We start from the raw sequence: 15,495 nt of genomic DNA, 5'->3' as shown, positions 1-15,495 counted from the left end.
AGTTAGATATAGATAAGTCACAGAGTTAGCATCTTAGTTTTAGCTGATGTCGGACTGTTTTGGCATTCTTAGCGTAAATACGTCGTTGCTATCTACATGCACAACAGTATGATTTCATTAGATCAATAGCCTACAATCAGCAGGTGCTCAGAAACGCCGTTTGTTTGGCGTTGCATTAAGTTATTTGGATTTTACTATTTTGCAACTGCATGTGGCCCAGAACTGATCACCCCATTGATCAATGGTCATACATGGTAGTCCACGTTAGTTCCGTAGCTTAAGCTGATGTTTGTAAATACTAGTTAATTTGCTGTTGAAAATCAAACAACTGCTTAAGTGGTCATTAATTGTTATGATACAAACTGATATGTTGCCCGTAGCTGGGCTATTCGGCTAAAACTGTAAACGTCTGACGTGTTACAATGTAGCTGTTCCAGCGGCGTAGCCTGTGGCGTATTTGTTTCTGACAAAATGACGGTCTTGCTCACGCTGAGCATAACTAACTTTTTAACAAAAATACAGAGCGTAGCTAGGCAGAGAACGTGTTCGTGGTAATAGTTTGCCATTGAACTGGAGACATTGGATGTATAACAATCGTAAAGGCGCATAGCCTACGATTTGGCTACAACCGTAACAGTTGCGCTACAGGTTCAGCGTTGGCGTGCTCACGAGACTTGAGTGTTGGCCATAGGCAATTTGGAGTAATTATAAACCATATTAATGTTAGAAACAAGTTTGGCAATGAAGCCTCTTCCTTAGTTTTATTTACTGCTCACAATTGATTGACTGGATGCGTGTGCTTTTCCGTACCCTATGTTTTGTCAACAGTCACTCTGTATACTTGTAACACATTTATCCGGTGAAAAGAGTCCCCAATGCAGAAACTTATCTGGCGCGAGACCATGCGCATATCTCCAAGGCTAGTCATTTTTCAATATGGCATAATAAACCCACAACAAGTTAACGATCAAACTTTTGTTCTATTGAGATCATGAGATAAATACGTTTTAAAAAAAAAAAAAAAGATTAAAAAAGGTGTGATTACAAGAGAATAACATGATCATGAGTTGAGTAAGTTGTGACCCATAACATGGCCAAAAAGGTTGTATAAACTTCAGTAAAAAAAAAAAAAAACTAAAACCCAGTCCATTCACAAGCTGTAAACCTGTACCTTGTTCTGTCTGACTAATAGGCTTGATCGGTGCCAGTGAGAAGGTGTTTGGTTTTTATGCTTCTGAGAAACTGGGAACGATCAACAGGTTTTGGAAGGATCAACAGGTTGTAGTGTAGTGAGTAAAGTACATGACTGGGACCAGAAAAGGTTGGCGGTTCAAGCCCTGAAGTAGCCACAATAAGATCAGCACAGCTGTTGGGCCTTTGAGCAAGGCCCTTAACCCCACATTGCACACCGGGTGCCGTACGGTGGTTGCCCACTGCTCCTATGTAACTAGGATGGGTCAAATGCGGATGACAAATTACACTTTAAGGAACCCTGTTGGGTATCTTCTTTAAAAGGATCAAACACTCTATTACAAACAGACACAAGGTCCCTATGTCAGAAATAGGGGGAGCTAATACGCACTGGGTTGGATTGGAGTGTCTGGCTCTCTTAGGTCAGCGGCCTGATCAAAATGGGGGGAGGTTTAGGTGGGCAGACAGAGAGGCAGTTTTTGTGGGGCTTTGGTCAGGACACCGAGGCTACCACCCCTCATCCCTACTCTTTCGAAACAAAACTCCACGGAAGCTTTAATGACAACAGAGAGCCAGGACCTCCGAAGGTGGAACCTTCTACTGCACAGCACCTCCAGTAGTCTCCTGGCGCATTGGACTTGTATTTGGTCCTGGTGTACGAAAGCCCCATACTGGCCCACCAGCTCTTTCAGCGGGAACTTTGTTTAGCAGGCAGTCTCCCATTCACATACAATCAAAATTCACACCTTTTTTGTTTTAGCAACTTGCCAAAGGTGGGTACAGGATGGTATCTATTGGATACAAAGAAAAGGCATGCAGGTTTCTGGTCCTGTAGTATCAGCCTACAATCAGGCGTTGAAACATGACTTGTCCAATGGTGACTGTGACCAACAGCATAACGTGTCATCCTGGAAGCCTGGAAGACGTGGCTTGAGAGGTGGAACTGCCCTCTTTGCTTGATGTTGGAGCATCTCCTATGGTCAGTAGGGAACCAGACTGCACCTACGACACTCAAACCAGTCTTTGACAGCACAGCATATTTCGAGAACTGCAGATTGATTTGCAGCACGTGCTTTGGAATACAGCAAAGTGATACAGTGATTAATTAGGCCTAGGAATAGTATTTCTCATTGAGTTGGGGTTAAAATTGGTTTCAATAAGCAAATGAGCAAACAGTCTGTCCCGTTCATATTTCTGTGAAAATTGAATTAATGGTTGAATAGAAAATCATTTGAATAAAGTTATGGTCAGATGATGTTCCCAACCAATGAAAAATATAAGTTTCTCTGAAAAGCAGGTACCTTTGAAATTGCAATAGCAATTCATGTGTGTTTATGTTTCTCGGCTACCTTCTCAACTTACAACTTTCAGTGGCAAATACTGTACACTGCATTGCCAGAACTATCGCATATGATTATTCTGAAAATGAAGGAGAATGATGAAAACTATTTATCAAAAGGGATGAATCACTTGGGGAGCTAATCCATGTTGGGCTTGTTAGAAAATGTGTGTTTTCTGGGGTCTTTTTATGATGAGTTGAATTCTGGGAAGGAAAGCCTGATCCGAGACATTTCTTTTTGCTCACGAGTGTGGTTGAATCATCAGAACACCCTCCCCACAGCAGTTTGAAAAGTTTTTTTTTCTCCCCGTTTCTGAAACCAGAAAACCTTGTTAATTAAAAGTGCTGCAATGTGCTTGCCTGTGTAACATGAATGCATAGACAAACACTCACTCAATTCAAGCATTGTGCTTGGTACAGGAGACATGTAGAACCTTCATGGGGTTCTCTTCAAGACAATAGGGCCATGAATTCTGAAGGTGGCCACAGTGAGAATCTGAGTTCTGTTATTATATTTTAGAGCCTGATTGGTGAAAATATGCAGTATTCAGATGAGGAAATCCTTGTGCAGGCTGAGTGTGCATTTCCTTTTGATTAATTTTGTCCGAAATTTCATCTTAAACCACTGATCGCATCATGCTTACACATGTATATAAGTTCATAAGTGTTGGAAAAATAATAATTAGAATTTCAGGTATTCTGAAAGGTTTTGTGTCTTCATGGGAAATACAAACGTCAGCAATATGCAGGGTTTTGTAAAAGATTTAATCTGATGTCTGGTTTTTCTTACATACTGCAATTCTGGTAATTGAGCCGTGTTTGTTGGATTCTGGTAATGCAGAAATTGTAGAGCACGCAAACCTCCCCTAGTTCTGGGCAGACTGAAAACGCAGATTTAATGGTGCTGTATGTATTTGGGAATAATAGGAAGGAAGGCAGTTTATCCAGTCCATGTGACTACTAACGAATAAGCTCTGCTCGGTAGGCTAGGCTATATTGCATTGAAGATGTGCTCCTGAATGCCTTTGTCTGCGTTTATGAAGCTGTTGATCTGCAGACGAGGCCTGTTTTTGTTTACACTACGCTGGGAGTAATGACGGTAAGAAGGATCCTGCGTAGACTGTCATTTCCCAGAATTCAGAGCAGCGATGGCCGTGTGCCACTGGGAAATTGGCCGGGGGAACCCTCCAAATTGTTGTGCGCTGACAGCCTCATCCACTCTGTTTCAGGGCCCCTGTGTGTGTGCTATCCAAAGCTTTCTTAACAGACTTACTTAGCAGAGGGTCTATCTAGCTGTCCCTGACACTCGTGTCCTGCCTAACGCACGGAAGGTATGGTGTATTCATAGTTGAAGTTGATGTAGAATGGTATGGGGACAAGGGAGATTCTGAAACTAGGAGAAAATACCCCCAAATAAAAAACCCAGGAACTGGAGCAGGCACTCCAGTGTATTCAAAGGGTGTTGGTGAGTCCTTCCCTGAACGGTAAGTAGATGGTTTCACCCCTGTAGCATGGGCGTGGGGAGGAGGACTGGGGCTCTGGGGAAAGGGGAGTGCAGGCAGAAGGAGTTCTTAATGCGTCAGCTGGAGCCCAGCAGAGGAGATATGACAAGGAAAAGCGAGGAATGGCCAGGTGAAGAGACAGGTGCAGGAGCTAAGAATAGGAAGAAGGTAAAGCAAGTAATCACGACAGCTGAATATAGCAGAAAATAAAGCACAAAACGTACTAGTCACCTTTTAATCCAATCAAAAATCCAGTCTATTGTCACACAAATCAAATGAAGGAATTGATCTAATAGACAGTAGGCAGCTCCACGATTGACGACGCTGATTTCTCTTTGTTGTGGCTGCCAGAGGAGCCGGAGTAGACAAATCAAGAGAGTTTTAGCGTTTTCCATGAATTCATTTGTCTAAAGCGTCCCATGTGTTCAGGAGGTGTAATGTCATTTTTCTACGCAGTTTTAATATAAAAATTCCAAGAAAAATGAAATAGTTTGGAAATTACTGTTCTTAATTATTTGTTAAAATTATCTGTTTTTAAAGTTTCAAATGAGCAACTGATTATTATTCATACACCCAAAAGTAATTTGCTTCTCGGCTGTTTCTGGTTAGTAAAGTGTATTCAATCACTTCCTTAGTGCAGGTATTAAGACAGCTTTCAGTAACTAGGCTTGATTCTAGGTTTTTAATTGCCTTTGGAGCCTGTTATTGGTGTTTGTAAACTTGAGGACCACACTCGTGTGCCAATGACAGTCGAGGAAGCCATTATGAGACTGAGAAATAAGACAAAAAAACAGGCCAGACAATAAGCTTAACAAAATAAAAACATTTTAACATCATCTTTTGCCGCACCCGTAGGGGTGGCTTAGAATTGTATGTTCCTATTATTGAGTGACTGACATACCTTGACATTCCACAAAACACACGAGAAGGCTTCCTCAGTACGTACGATGTAGGGTCTGGTATGGAAGATTCGGCAAGCTGTAACAAGATGGCGGAGCAACCCGTTATGATATCATTAGAAATGAAATATTGTTAGGAAACACTGGTCCCAATCTCTTTGTGAGTGGGAATGGTAAAATGCAGGAGCAGGCAGGAATGGAGTTTTTGAAAAAAGCTTTCCTGCACAGGGCTGTCGTTGGAGGCTTGTGCAATGTTACCTGTAAACTGTCGCTAGCAATATTATAAAAGTGGCCACTGTATGTCTAGCTTGATTGGACTAAGGCATTCTAATTAGTATGGGGAGGTGACACATTTAAATTATTAATGTGAGATATTTCTTTAATAGGGTTTCTCTTGCTTTAATGCTAAATATAGTAATTTTGTCGGCTGCGCCAAGAGAGATTCTTGGCAGTGACCAACTCCTCTCTCTGAGCGCTGCATTGTGGAGATTGTTGTATTATCACATCCAGTCCTGATGTCATTACTAAAACCAGCAGTATCAACTCTGCTCTAAAATGAGTTAAGGTCATTTAGAAAGGGGGGCTGTCGAGTAAAATGTCTTGTAGTTTCTTAGACACCCTCCCCATCATTTTTCCATCCCCCTATACAGGCCGGAGTGGTTTCATTTGCATTCATTCCTTTTTTATGGTGCAAATTTCAATCAGTCGCATGATGCATCCTGCCTTTTGGAAGCTTTACGGTTCTCTCGGTTTGAACTATTTTGCAATGCCATTGCTGTAGCGACAACTGTTCCTCATTTTGTAATGGGAAGGGGCAAAACAAGCTTGGGAATCCTGACCTTCTATGCGTTTTGGAAATCTGTGGATGACACGGATCATGGTCATTATCGCTGTAAGAGTTCAGCGAACCAAATCCGTAGTGCTAACTCCGAGAAACATCAATGGACTGTCTTGTTTATTTGACATTTGGCGTCCAATGAATATTTATGTCCCTTTCACCATTGCATGCACACCAAAAAGTATGTGTACATAGGAATGCTGTTCTCTATAGTTTGTATAGGCTCTCTGGAAGATGACTCCTGCTACATGGTGCTCTGATCTGTGCAGTATACCTTCTTATCAGCAATGCCATCCTTCTTGTGTCCAAGCAACTACAGGATAACTTCCGCTCAGTATACAGCTGGCAGGTGACAAGCTGTTAGAGAATTTTAGCTAATTAAATTTGTGCTTTTAATAGTTTGTCTGGATTGCAATAAACAACATTTTCTTTTTGCCTGCATACACAAACCATAACCTGTTCCAGTATGCACACTGAGAACGTTATGCGTTGGCAAAAACATTCTTGAGACTTTATGCATAAAAATATTGATGTGTTTTGCAATGCCTAATCTCAGCAGAAGACTCAGAATTTGGAGGCCTTGGAAGAAATCACTATTTCTGAGGACAGTGAGAACACAGCAGAGGGCATTTTCAGTGACTTGATCACATTATATTTGTGAGCATCTTAGTACATATTTTTATTGTTATACTCCTTATAAATAAGGAGTAGGCCTGATGTTGAATAATAAATGATAAGTAATAAATAATAAATAATAATGTGGAATGTGTTTGATATGTTGATATGGGTGAGGTATTTGAAAACTCCAATAAATAGATTGGTAAACTAGATGTAATTATTGTAGTTATTTTTTGACAATCTTCCACACCTGCTGCTGCTAGAGGTAGCAAGTAGAGACCAAGGAGAGGGCGAGGGATAGGGAGGGGGAAGGCAAGGCAGGGAAAGCAAGCACTTTTTCAGAATAAAATATCCCATAATATAATTTGGTTAAGAAGTGTCCTTTTAGAGTCTCCAAATGGCCTTTTTGGAAACCTGCTTGGCTTAGAAAAAGCAATGCAGAATGCTCATTTCTGGTGGTATCGTCATCAGATTTGAAACAGGATTTGTCCAGCATTGTGGCTGTTGCTCAACCATCTGCATCAACTAAAATTTTAGGTGAGGGAAAAAAAAACTTCCACTATGTTTGAGCTTCTGTTAAGTTATTACGGTAATAGTTATGGTAATTCTTCTGGAAAACAAATCACCAATTGTTTCGTTTCAGAAGAGACCAGAATTATGCCTGTGGTCAAAAGGGTTTGAATATTAATCATTTTATTTTTGGGCATGTTAAAAAGGGTGTGCGTCCATGTCTGCTTGCGTTCCTTCCTTTTATCCCTAGAAAATCACTTTTAAGGAATGCAACATTTTTAGAAATTAAGCATAATTTCAGCATAATATTTTTTTTACTTTTAAACTGGTCTGCTAGGTATGATGGTTTCGAACAATCTTTTGCTGACTTCACTGGCATGGGTAGCTTAGAAAAACACTGGCATTTATAATGCCTGCTGAGATCCAATTGTAATTTGATGTAAAAAAATATATATATATATCGACGAGGAGAGTGCAGTTCTGCGCACTGCTCCAATTGGCCACCGTATTGACAGCCACACATCCGGAGAATCCCATCCAAATTGGGACATGACATAACCAATGTCCCTATGTAGTAATTAAATCTCAACCATCAACAGGGCTCTAGTCTGCACAGCAGTATCTTCACAAAATCTGATGTCTGAGTTTATGCAGTCAGGCAATACATGTCGATCGTGGCATGCGTCAAAAACATTCTGCTAATCTGTGGTCTCAAAACAGTCCATAAGCCTATGTTCACTACTGTATCTCCGTTCAGTTCATCTTTACTGGGTTTGTGCATTTTAACCCGCTGCCCATACTTGAGTAATAAATTAATGAATTATGGTCTGATTTGCGAATGGGAAGTGTGTTTAAAATGTCGTAGAATGAACAAAAACCGGCGGATCATTGTTGTTGGAATATATCGTATAATACCCTCCGCTGCTTCCTTATTATCGGGCCCTGGCACATAGGCTATACCAGAATGATGGGTTAACTGCCCAGATTCATGAGGGAAATAAAATTGCCTGAAATAAACCTTCAGGATTTCATAATTTCTGGTGCACGTTTGTCCGTTGATGGGGGAACTTTCTTGCTATCAACCAAGATGCAGAACTCCCCACGAGTAGATTTATATGAGGCTATAATTCTGTAACTAGAATATCCAACGATATGTAGCTACAATGCAATTCTGATTCAGCCATCTCTCAGTAAAGCAAATTAATTGAATTTATACAAAGAGCAAGTTTATCATGATGGATGAGTGATTTGATGTTTGACAGGGTGGTCACCTTTTGTGGATGAGTACTTCCTTGCTTTCCTAGCCAGTTTATGCCTCCCTCTCCTAATTTCGTTTTGTTATCTCCCGTTTTCTCTTGGATATACAATCACCAAACGGTGTCAGTTTAATGTCCATAGTCCAGGTGTTGCCATGTAGACTGATGAGTCTCGGGAGTCTCAAACTCTGTAGCATGTGTTACAAGGTCCATAGCACATAGCATTCAGTACGGCTGTACCTTCTGGGATTATGGACATCAGAACAGCCAAGGCAGCGCACAAAGCACACACAATTAGTCAAGCACAAGACATTTAGTGATGCAGGTTAAAACCACTTAAAGGTACAATAGGTAGTTTCGGACTTCTAACAGTCAAGAGAGGAATTGCAGAAACAAACACGCTCATACCACAACACTATTTATCCCTCCCCTTCTCTGTGAATGCACTGATGTTGAAACGTGACTGGCTGTGGTAATTGGAACCAATTTTCAACCAATGAGCTTGAATTATTGTACAGCTAGACAATGTATTGGTCAAAAGATGGTCTGTCAACTGCATATTTTGAAACCCAAATTTAAGGACTATGAACACAGGCAGAGGGTGAGTCAACATGTCAGTGAGCCTTTTTCAATGATAGGAAGGGACTCACAATGGTCTTGTAACAATTTTTTAACAGAACAATCTTACCTATTGTACCTTTAAGTTAAATATATTAAACCATTATGCGTAAAATCTTTGAAAAGATCCAGGGGATAGGTGGAGGAAAGATACAGGCTCTAGAGCATAACCGCACCCCTGGTAATTCTACCTCCACTCTCCGATCAACATGGTAATGTAATTAATATTAGCGCAATTATTAGCAATGTGGAACTCCCACCTACTTATTTGATGATGCAAGAGCCCAACTGAAGATCACCCAACAAAAATCAGTAGTAATTGTACCCAATAAGAAGCCATGTTCATTCAGAGAATGTACTGTCAAGTACAGGCCTTATATTTATCATTGCTGATATTACATCACTTGTTTCATTTTAATTATATCTGCTTTTATGTTTTCTTTGCTTTTAAATATACAATTTAGGTTATTTTCTATCAATAGTTTAATAAGGGATTGAGGTGAGTAAATGCAATTATAATCACAGTTGCAAATAACTTGCTAATCTTGCTAAACATCCAAAGGTTTTTTCAAGGTTACATTTAACAGCAGCTTCCTGTGTAGAAACTGCAGTGCGTTTTATGTTTTATATAGATTTTGTTGTCTTTGGCTCATAATACAACCAAACATAAGCGACCAACATAATGGCTACCTATAACTATTACCTTTCAAACAATTAAACTTTTATTTTTGAAACAACAGGCTCTGGATATGGGTGGTAGTAGAGCACCATATGTTTCTGGGGGTTTAACTTGGGTGGTGCAATGTGGTTATTTATCTCTATTTATCTCTATTGAAATATTGTGGTAATCTGTAATTAAAGCAGATTACTTCTTGGTCATGGTTGTAAAAATATTCTGGATTTGTTTAGATTGTACTGTCTATGGTCATTGCATTAATGGGAGAAACTCAAAGGTGGTCTACTTTCTTTCATTTACTTTTAATTGAGGAGCTTGTTATTTCACCGCTTCCTGCTATTATAATCTATTTTAATGCTTGACCAGATACTTGAACTTTACAACTGCATCATGGCCTCTCAAACAAAGATTTTCTTCTGAGATTGAAAATGTGGACACTCGGCTATGAAAATTCAGGGCCAAAAACAAACAACAAAAACAGCCTGCATAGCAAAATAATAATTATCTGTTGTATCAGATTATTAGTTGTATGAGTAGCAGATGGTTAATTCCAAATAGTTTTTTTTCTTCACTCTGTCTTGGTAAAAGCTGTGAAAAGTTCTCAACACAGTAAGCTTTCTGATGCCTGTTTTGAGGCTGATCTGAAAATTCAAATGTCATTTATTTGTTTATACATCAGGCAAGTGTTCTGAATGGATCTATTACTGCCAGCATGTTAAACTGCCACACAACTTTGCGAAAGGTTCACAGGTAGCCTAATAAACGGTGTCTTTTAATAATACTACCGAGTCCACTTCTCTGCTTCAGTTATCCATGTTCTTAAAAGGCACAAATTAAATGGCCGCATAACCCATTCTATTTAAAATGTAATATTAAATCACTCAAAACTCAGCATAGCCTTGCCACAAGCAGAGCTTAATGAAGCATTCTTAATGTAAGCAAACCAAATGGATCCAAATAGTCTAATGGCATCATTGCTGAATTATTCACACTCTTCTGACTTAGGACTAGCTTGGGTGGTGTGGCAAATATATCATATAATGATATTTTCCATATTGTATGGTGATGGTATTGGACAGTATTTAGTTTTACAATACAAATTATGCAGGAAGTAAACTGTATCTGTTGAGAATTAAGAAACTGAAATTGCTCCTGCGTCGTAAACACTGAATGGTATGAAATGTTGAGTGAACCTTACATTCAAAAATGTAAGTCCTGTAAACATAAACCATAACCAGCCAATATTAGGATGCTATACTAAATATTTAAGCAAAATAAAAAATCCTAGCTTCTAGGTTTGGAATTAAATTGTATATTTCCAGGTACCGTAATTGAAGATGTAAATCCTTTGAGATTCTGGTCCATGTTGACATGATGGTACACAGTTGATCGCACCGGTGCTGCAAATTTGTCACCTGAACGTTCATCCTGCGAAAATCTCATTCCAACACATCCCAAAGGTGCTTTATTGGCTTGATCTGGAGGCTGTGGAGGTCATTGAACTCATTGTCTCATTCGTGGACCCAGCCTGAGATGCTTTTGACCTGGCGTGCTCTCCTGCTGGAAGTAGCTGATGGGTCGACTGTGGCCCCAAAGAGATGAGCATGTCAACAATATTTTGATGGGTAGGCTGTGGCGCCGTCAGCAGCCTGATCCATTGACACAAGGCAGGATGGATCCGTACATTCATGTTGTTTACATTCATTGATATTATATGATATGATATGTTTATTTCGAACATGTAAAATAGTAACACAACAGAAACGGTAGTTAAAAACAGATGAACGACAAAATATAAAAAGACATCATAAATTCCCTCCACCCGCACTTAAAACTTAAACCTATTTACGAAAAGGAGTAGGAAGAAGTAACACTTATGTACTCCTACCCCTTTAATCCCTAAACACATCAAACAACAATAGTATTCAAAAATAATAAATTTACAAAAGAAACATTCACCCTACCATCTGCATGTCACATAGGAATCGAGATTTATCAGACTAGGCCATGTTTTTCCAATCTTTACTGTCCAGTTTTGGTGAGCCTGTGCCCACCGTAGCCTCCGTTTCCTGTTTTTGGCTGTCAGAAGTGGACCCCGGTGTGGTCGTCTTCTGCTGTTGCCCAACCACTTCAGGGTGCAACCTGCTGTGTGTTCAGGGATGCCCTCTGCATGTCACTGTTGTAATGTGTGATTAATTGAGTTACTGTCGCCTTCCTGTCAGCTTGAACCAGTCTGACCATTCTCCTCTGACCCTCTGACAAGGTGTTTTATTCCACAGAACTGCCACTCAGTAGAGGGTTTTATTGTAGAATGTATTTTTTTATTTGCACTTTCTCTGTAAACTCTGCTGTGCATGACAATCCCAGGAGATCTGCAGTTTCTAAGATAGTCACTTTGATCATATTTGTTCCCAATTCTGAGGTTTGGTCTGAACAACAAGTGAACCTCTTGAGCATGCTTTTATGCATTAGGTTTTTGCATGAACAAGCTGGTCTACGGGTGTACCTAATTCAGTGCACTGAAGCATCTTTTCTTCAGAAAAGCTATCATTTCAAGCTAATGCCTCCGAACTCACTCAAATTATTGACTGGCCAAGTCATTTCATATGCTGGACAGAAAATTAAAGGGTAGGAGCCAGTGCAGCCCTGGCAACAACAAAAAATATATATTATTTGTCCCAAGACTTATGGAGCTCACTGTATATACAAAATACAAAAAGTATTAAAATAATTGAAATAATTCATGGTATGACTGAGGAGAATTCATTTGGTTCAGGGGTTTCATGTTGAGCTTAAACCCTGGTTCTCAGTGAAGTGGGGCACCCCATAATGATAGTGGAGAGACTGGCACTTTGCAACAGCGTAGAGTACACTAGTGACTGCTTGATCATATCGTCTGCAGTCTGCCTGGTTCACCTGAACAGAGAGTGCAGATAAGCTGGTGAACAGCTGAAGTAAAAAGAATCAGACGACACTGCCCTCCAGTATGCGGGGAAGACATGTCCTTGATGGGCCAGTCCATTTCTATTACAATTTTAATGAGAAATGAAAGCAGTGCATCACAAGTCACATGGTTTATGTTCAACCAAAGTGTTTCTGTGACGTATTATTCAGGGCTTGGTATTGAAAATTTAGGTCATGGAAGTGCATTGCATGTTTAGCTCAAGCTCGAGCTGAGTCGGCACTAAAAGTGGCAGCTTTATTGAGTGAGTGGCTCCCTCACCGATGGAAAACCAACGACATATTTGACCAGTAGAAGGCCAAATAGCCAACAGAAGAAGAATGCCACCAAGAAATGCTGACTCACCTAGTTTCACTTGTTGGATGGGATGCTGATGGATAATTTCAGAATTGGTCAAAAACATACCTATTAAACCCAATGCCTTGGACAAATTCTCATCTGTCATGTAGTAAGGTCTTTGAGGTTCAGAAGCCCAAGATGGCACCATTGAGCTGGTTAGTTGTCTGGCTGGTTGTGGGCCCATTGCTCCTGGTGTTGGCTGATCAGTGATCAGGATAGTTCAGGTTCTCATAGTAATTGTCTGATATAGTCAGCGGTATGGCTGATTTGTGTGAGTGTTGCTTCAATCAAGTTTGTTACTGTACTTTTCAGAAAGTAGTTTATCTTAGTCTTCAGCAAGTATACAGATGCTCCAGAAAAGAACATGGGAATCGGACAGCCAAGTGCAGATATGGGCCTAGATATGCAGGGGACTTTTAGCATAAAGTATGACTTTGTGATATAATTTATATCTTTAATTTGCCATAACGGTGTCTTATAATCCCTTGCAGACTGGAAATTTTTATGATGAAAGACAAATAAAAGATAAAAATCAATCTATCACAAACAAAATACTGGCTGGTTTTAGTACTTGAGTCTTGTCAATACCAGGCAGGAGAAGAAGGTTGATGCTTGTTGACTTCAAGGTGCACATGTGAAATCAGGGAAGACCTGTTCCCTTTGACCTCAAAAGTTGGGGCTGTTGTTTGGCAGTCATTCTAATAAATGAATGAAATGCTTTACAATGCACATCTTATGTTTTAGAATGTTATTCTTTCATTGAAGTGTTAACATTTCAGAGGTTAATGGTGGTGACTTTTTGTCCATTTGCAAGATTTAGCGACAGCCTGTTTTTTAATGAAAGGCATTTGTATACAAAGCTGTCTCCTTTGAAGTATTCCATCTATAAATTCATGGAAGATCTTCAAATGAGTGTTTTTACTGTATCAATGGAAATGCTTTAAAAAAGACAGTGGTCTTGATGTAAATAATGAACAATGTAAGAATTGTAGTTCCATGGCTGATGGTTCCAGAAAATGCTAAATAAATCTCTTGCTGTAGTGGTTATCATATGATAGCAAATAGACACCAAAGATGATTGGCTCAAATAAACGAGAGTAATTATTGTGCTGTGGTTCGTGGTTGGGTCATTATCCGTCATATAAAAAAAAAAAATCCAATAAAATAAATAAATAAATAATAATGAGATATCGGAATATCTGCATTTATTGGGAGGTACAGTGGAACGCCCGCTGAATGGCATTTCTGGTATACTGCCAAGTGCTATGCTAGCGTATTTCATCATGTACTGCCACAACAACAACTTCATATAAGCAAATGAATGTAGCCTACATCTCTACAAACACTATATTTTCGTAGTTACGAGTGTCCAGTCAGATTGCTGTTGCATTTGGTACACAAAAGATGAAGTTATCCTGGGATTTGTCTTGCATACTGGGACGTTGTTATTAATGGCTTCCCTGATAGCTACATTTTCACATCTCTTTGCCTTGGCCTACTGCATGCTGCACCTACAAACAGCAGCAACACAGGAGAGTAATATATTAATTCTGATTGACTTGGGGTGTATAAACGCCAAGGGCAGAAATGCTGACCTGAGCCCCACAGATTGAGAGAGATCCACAAACAAGATGAATTGCCTTGATTTAGCAAGCTAGGTGGCTACATATCCTTCATAGGGAAGAGTTACGCGAACATGAACTTCTGAGAGAAGATCTAATATAAGAGCCCTTTATTGATCCCACATGGGGGAATTAAGGTTGAAACAACAGCAGAGGCACAATTAGAAAAAGATTCTAATGCATGATGAGTATCCTCAATATTTTGCGTTGATATACAGTACTGATTGTTGCACTCATAGCCTACCACTTTACTGACATCCTGGATTTTTCAGATTTCACAGATTATTTTAAACTTTATCACGGCCGTGCGTTTGCATGAAGAAACGGCGTCTTCCTCAAAGCCGTGTCTCTAAAGTGCGCTTATTTAAAAGGGGGCTTTCTGAAAGCACTGACTGGTTTTGGTGGGGGGCGGGGGTGGTTGAGGGGTTTGCGGTCGGCCGATGGCAGTTATGCGTCTGAGCTGCACCGGGGCGCTGGAGAACTCTGAGAGCTCTCCAGTTAAATCAACATTCAAACACACAGCGGTGCAGAGGCGCCGCGGGAGGCCTTTTTTTTTTTTTCTCTCTCTCTCTCTCTCTCCGCGTGACTCGGCTGATTGAAATTTCAAATTAATTTAAGCGGCGTTCCACGGAGAGCTCTGGCGCCACGCAGACAGGCCCCTCGCGGTGCCCGCACAGCTGCTCTGGGTGCCATTAACGACAACACGGGCAAATCCCTCGCTGAAGGTGGGTGGGAGGATGGGGGGGCACTGGGGCTAGCGCTTCACACTGTGTGTTCAGGCTGTGTGCAATGGTACAATACGTTTTTCACATGCCTTTCAACCTCTCCGTATTCAGATGTCTTGAATGCTGCTTTGATGATAATGGTGTGTGTGTGTGTGTGCATGTGCGTGTGTGTGTGCGCCTACACACGCACACACCATTTCTGTAAAAAGTACATTAAAAACACTTTAAAACTCCATTCTGACCCTTTGGAAATTGGTCTTGTCTGCATGACTGTCATCGGTGACGCTCAGGTCATGCAGTGCAGGCTGAGCACGACCCCCAAAGCTATGAGTGCCGTTTCAAAGATTGAGCCATTTTTGGAATGATCTGTGATGTCCATGGGGAATACTGAGAGAACTAC

The 15,495-nt window shown here is 40.4% G+C and overlaps 1 protein-coding gene across 1 annotated transcript in view; it reads left to right on the top strand.

Moving 5' to 3' along the window:
• Window positions 1-15,495, top strand: part of LOC133126591 (histone-lysine N-methyltransferase 2C-like) — an 80,356-nt gene that overhangs the window by 1,026 nt on the left and 63,835 nt on the right. The gene's annotated exons all lie outside the window — the stretch shown is intronic.

Source organism: Conger conger, chromosome 4, assembly GCF_963514075.1.
Source record: "Conger conger chromosome 4, fConCon1.1, whole genome shotgun sequence".
Taxonomy (NCBI): domain Eukaryota; kingdom Metazoa; phylum Chordata; class Actinopteri; order Anguilliformes; family Congridae; genus Conger; species Conger conger.
This window is presented reverse-complemented; position numbering and strand designations above follow the sequence as displayed.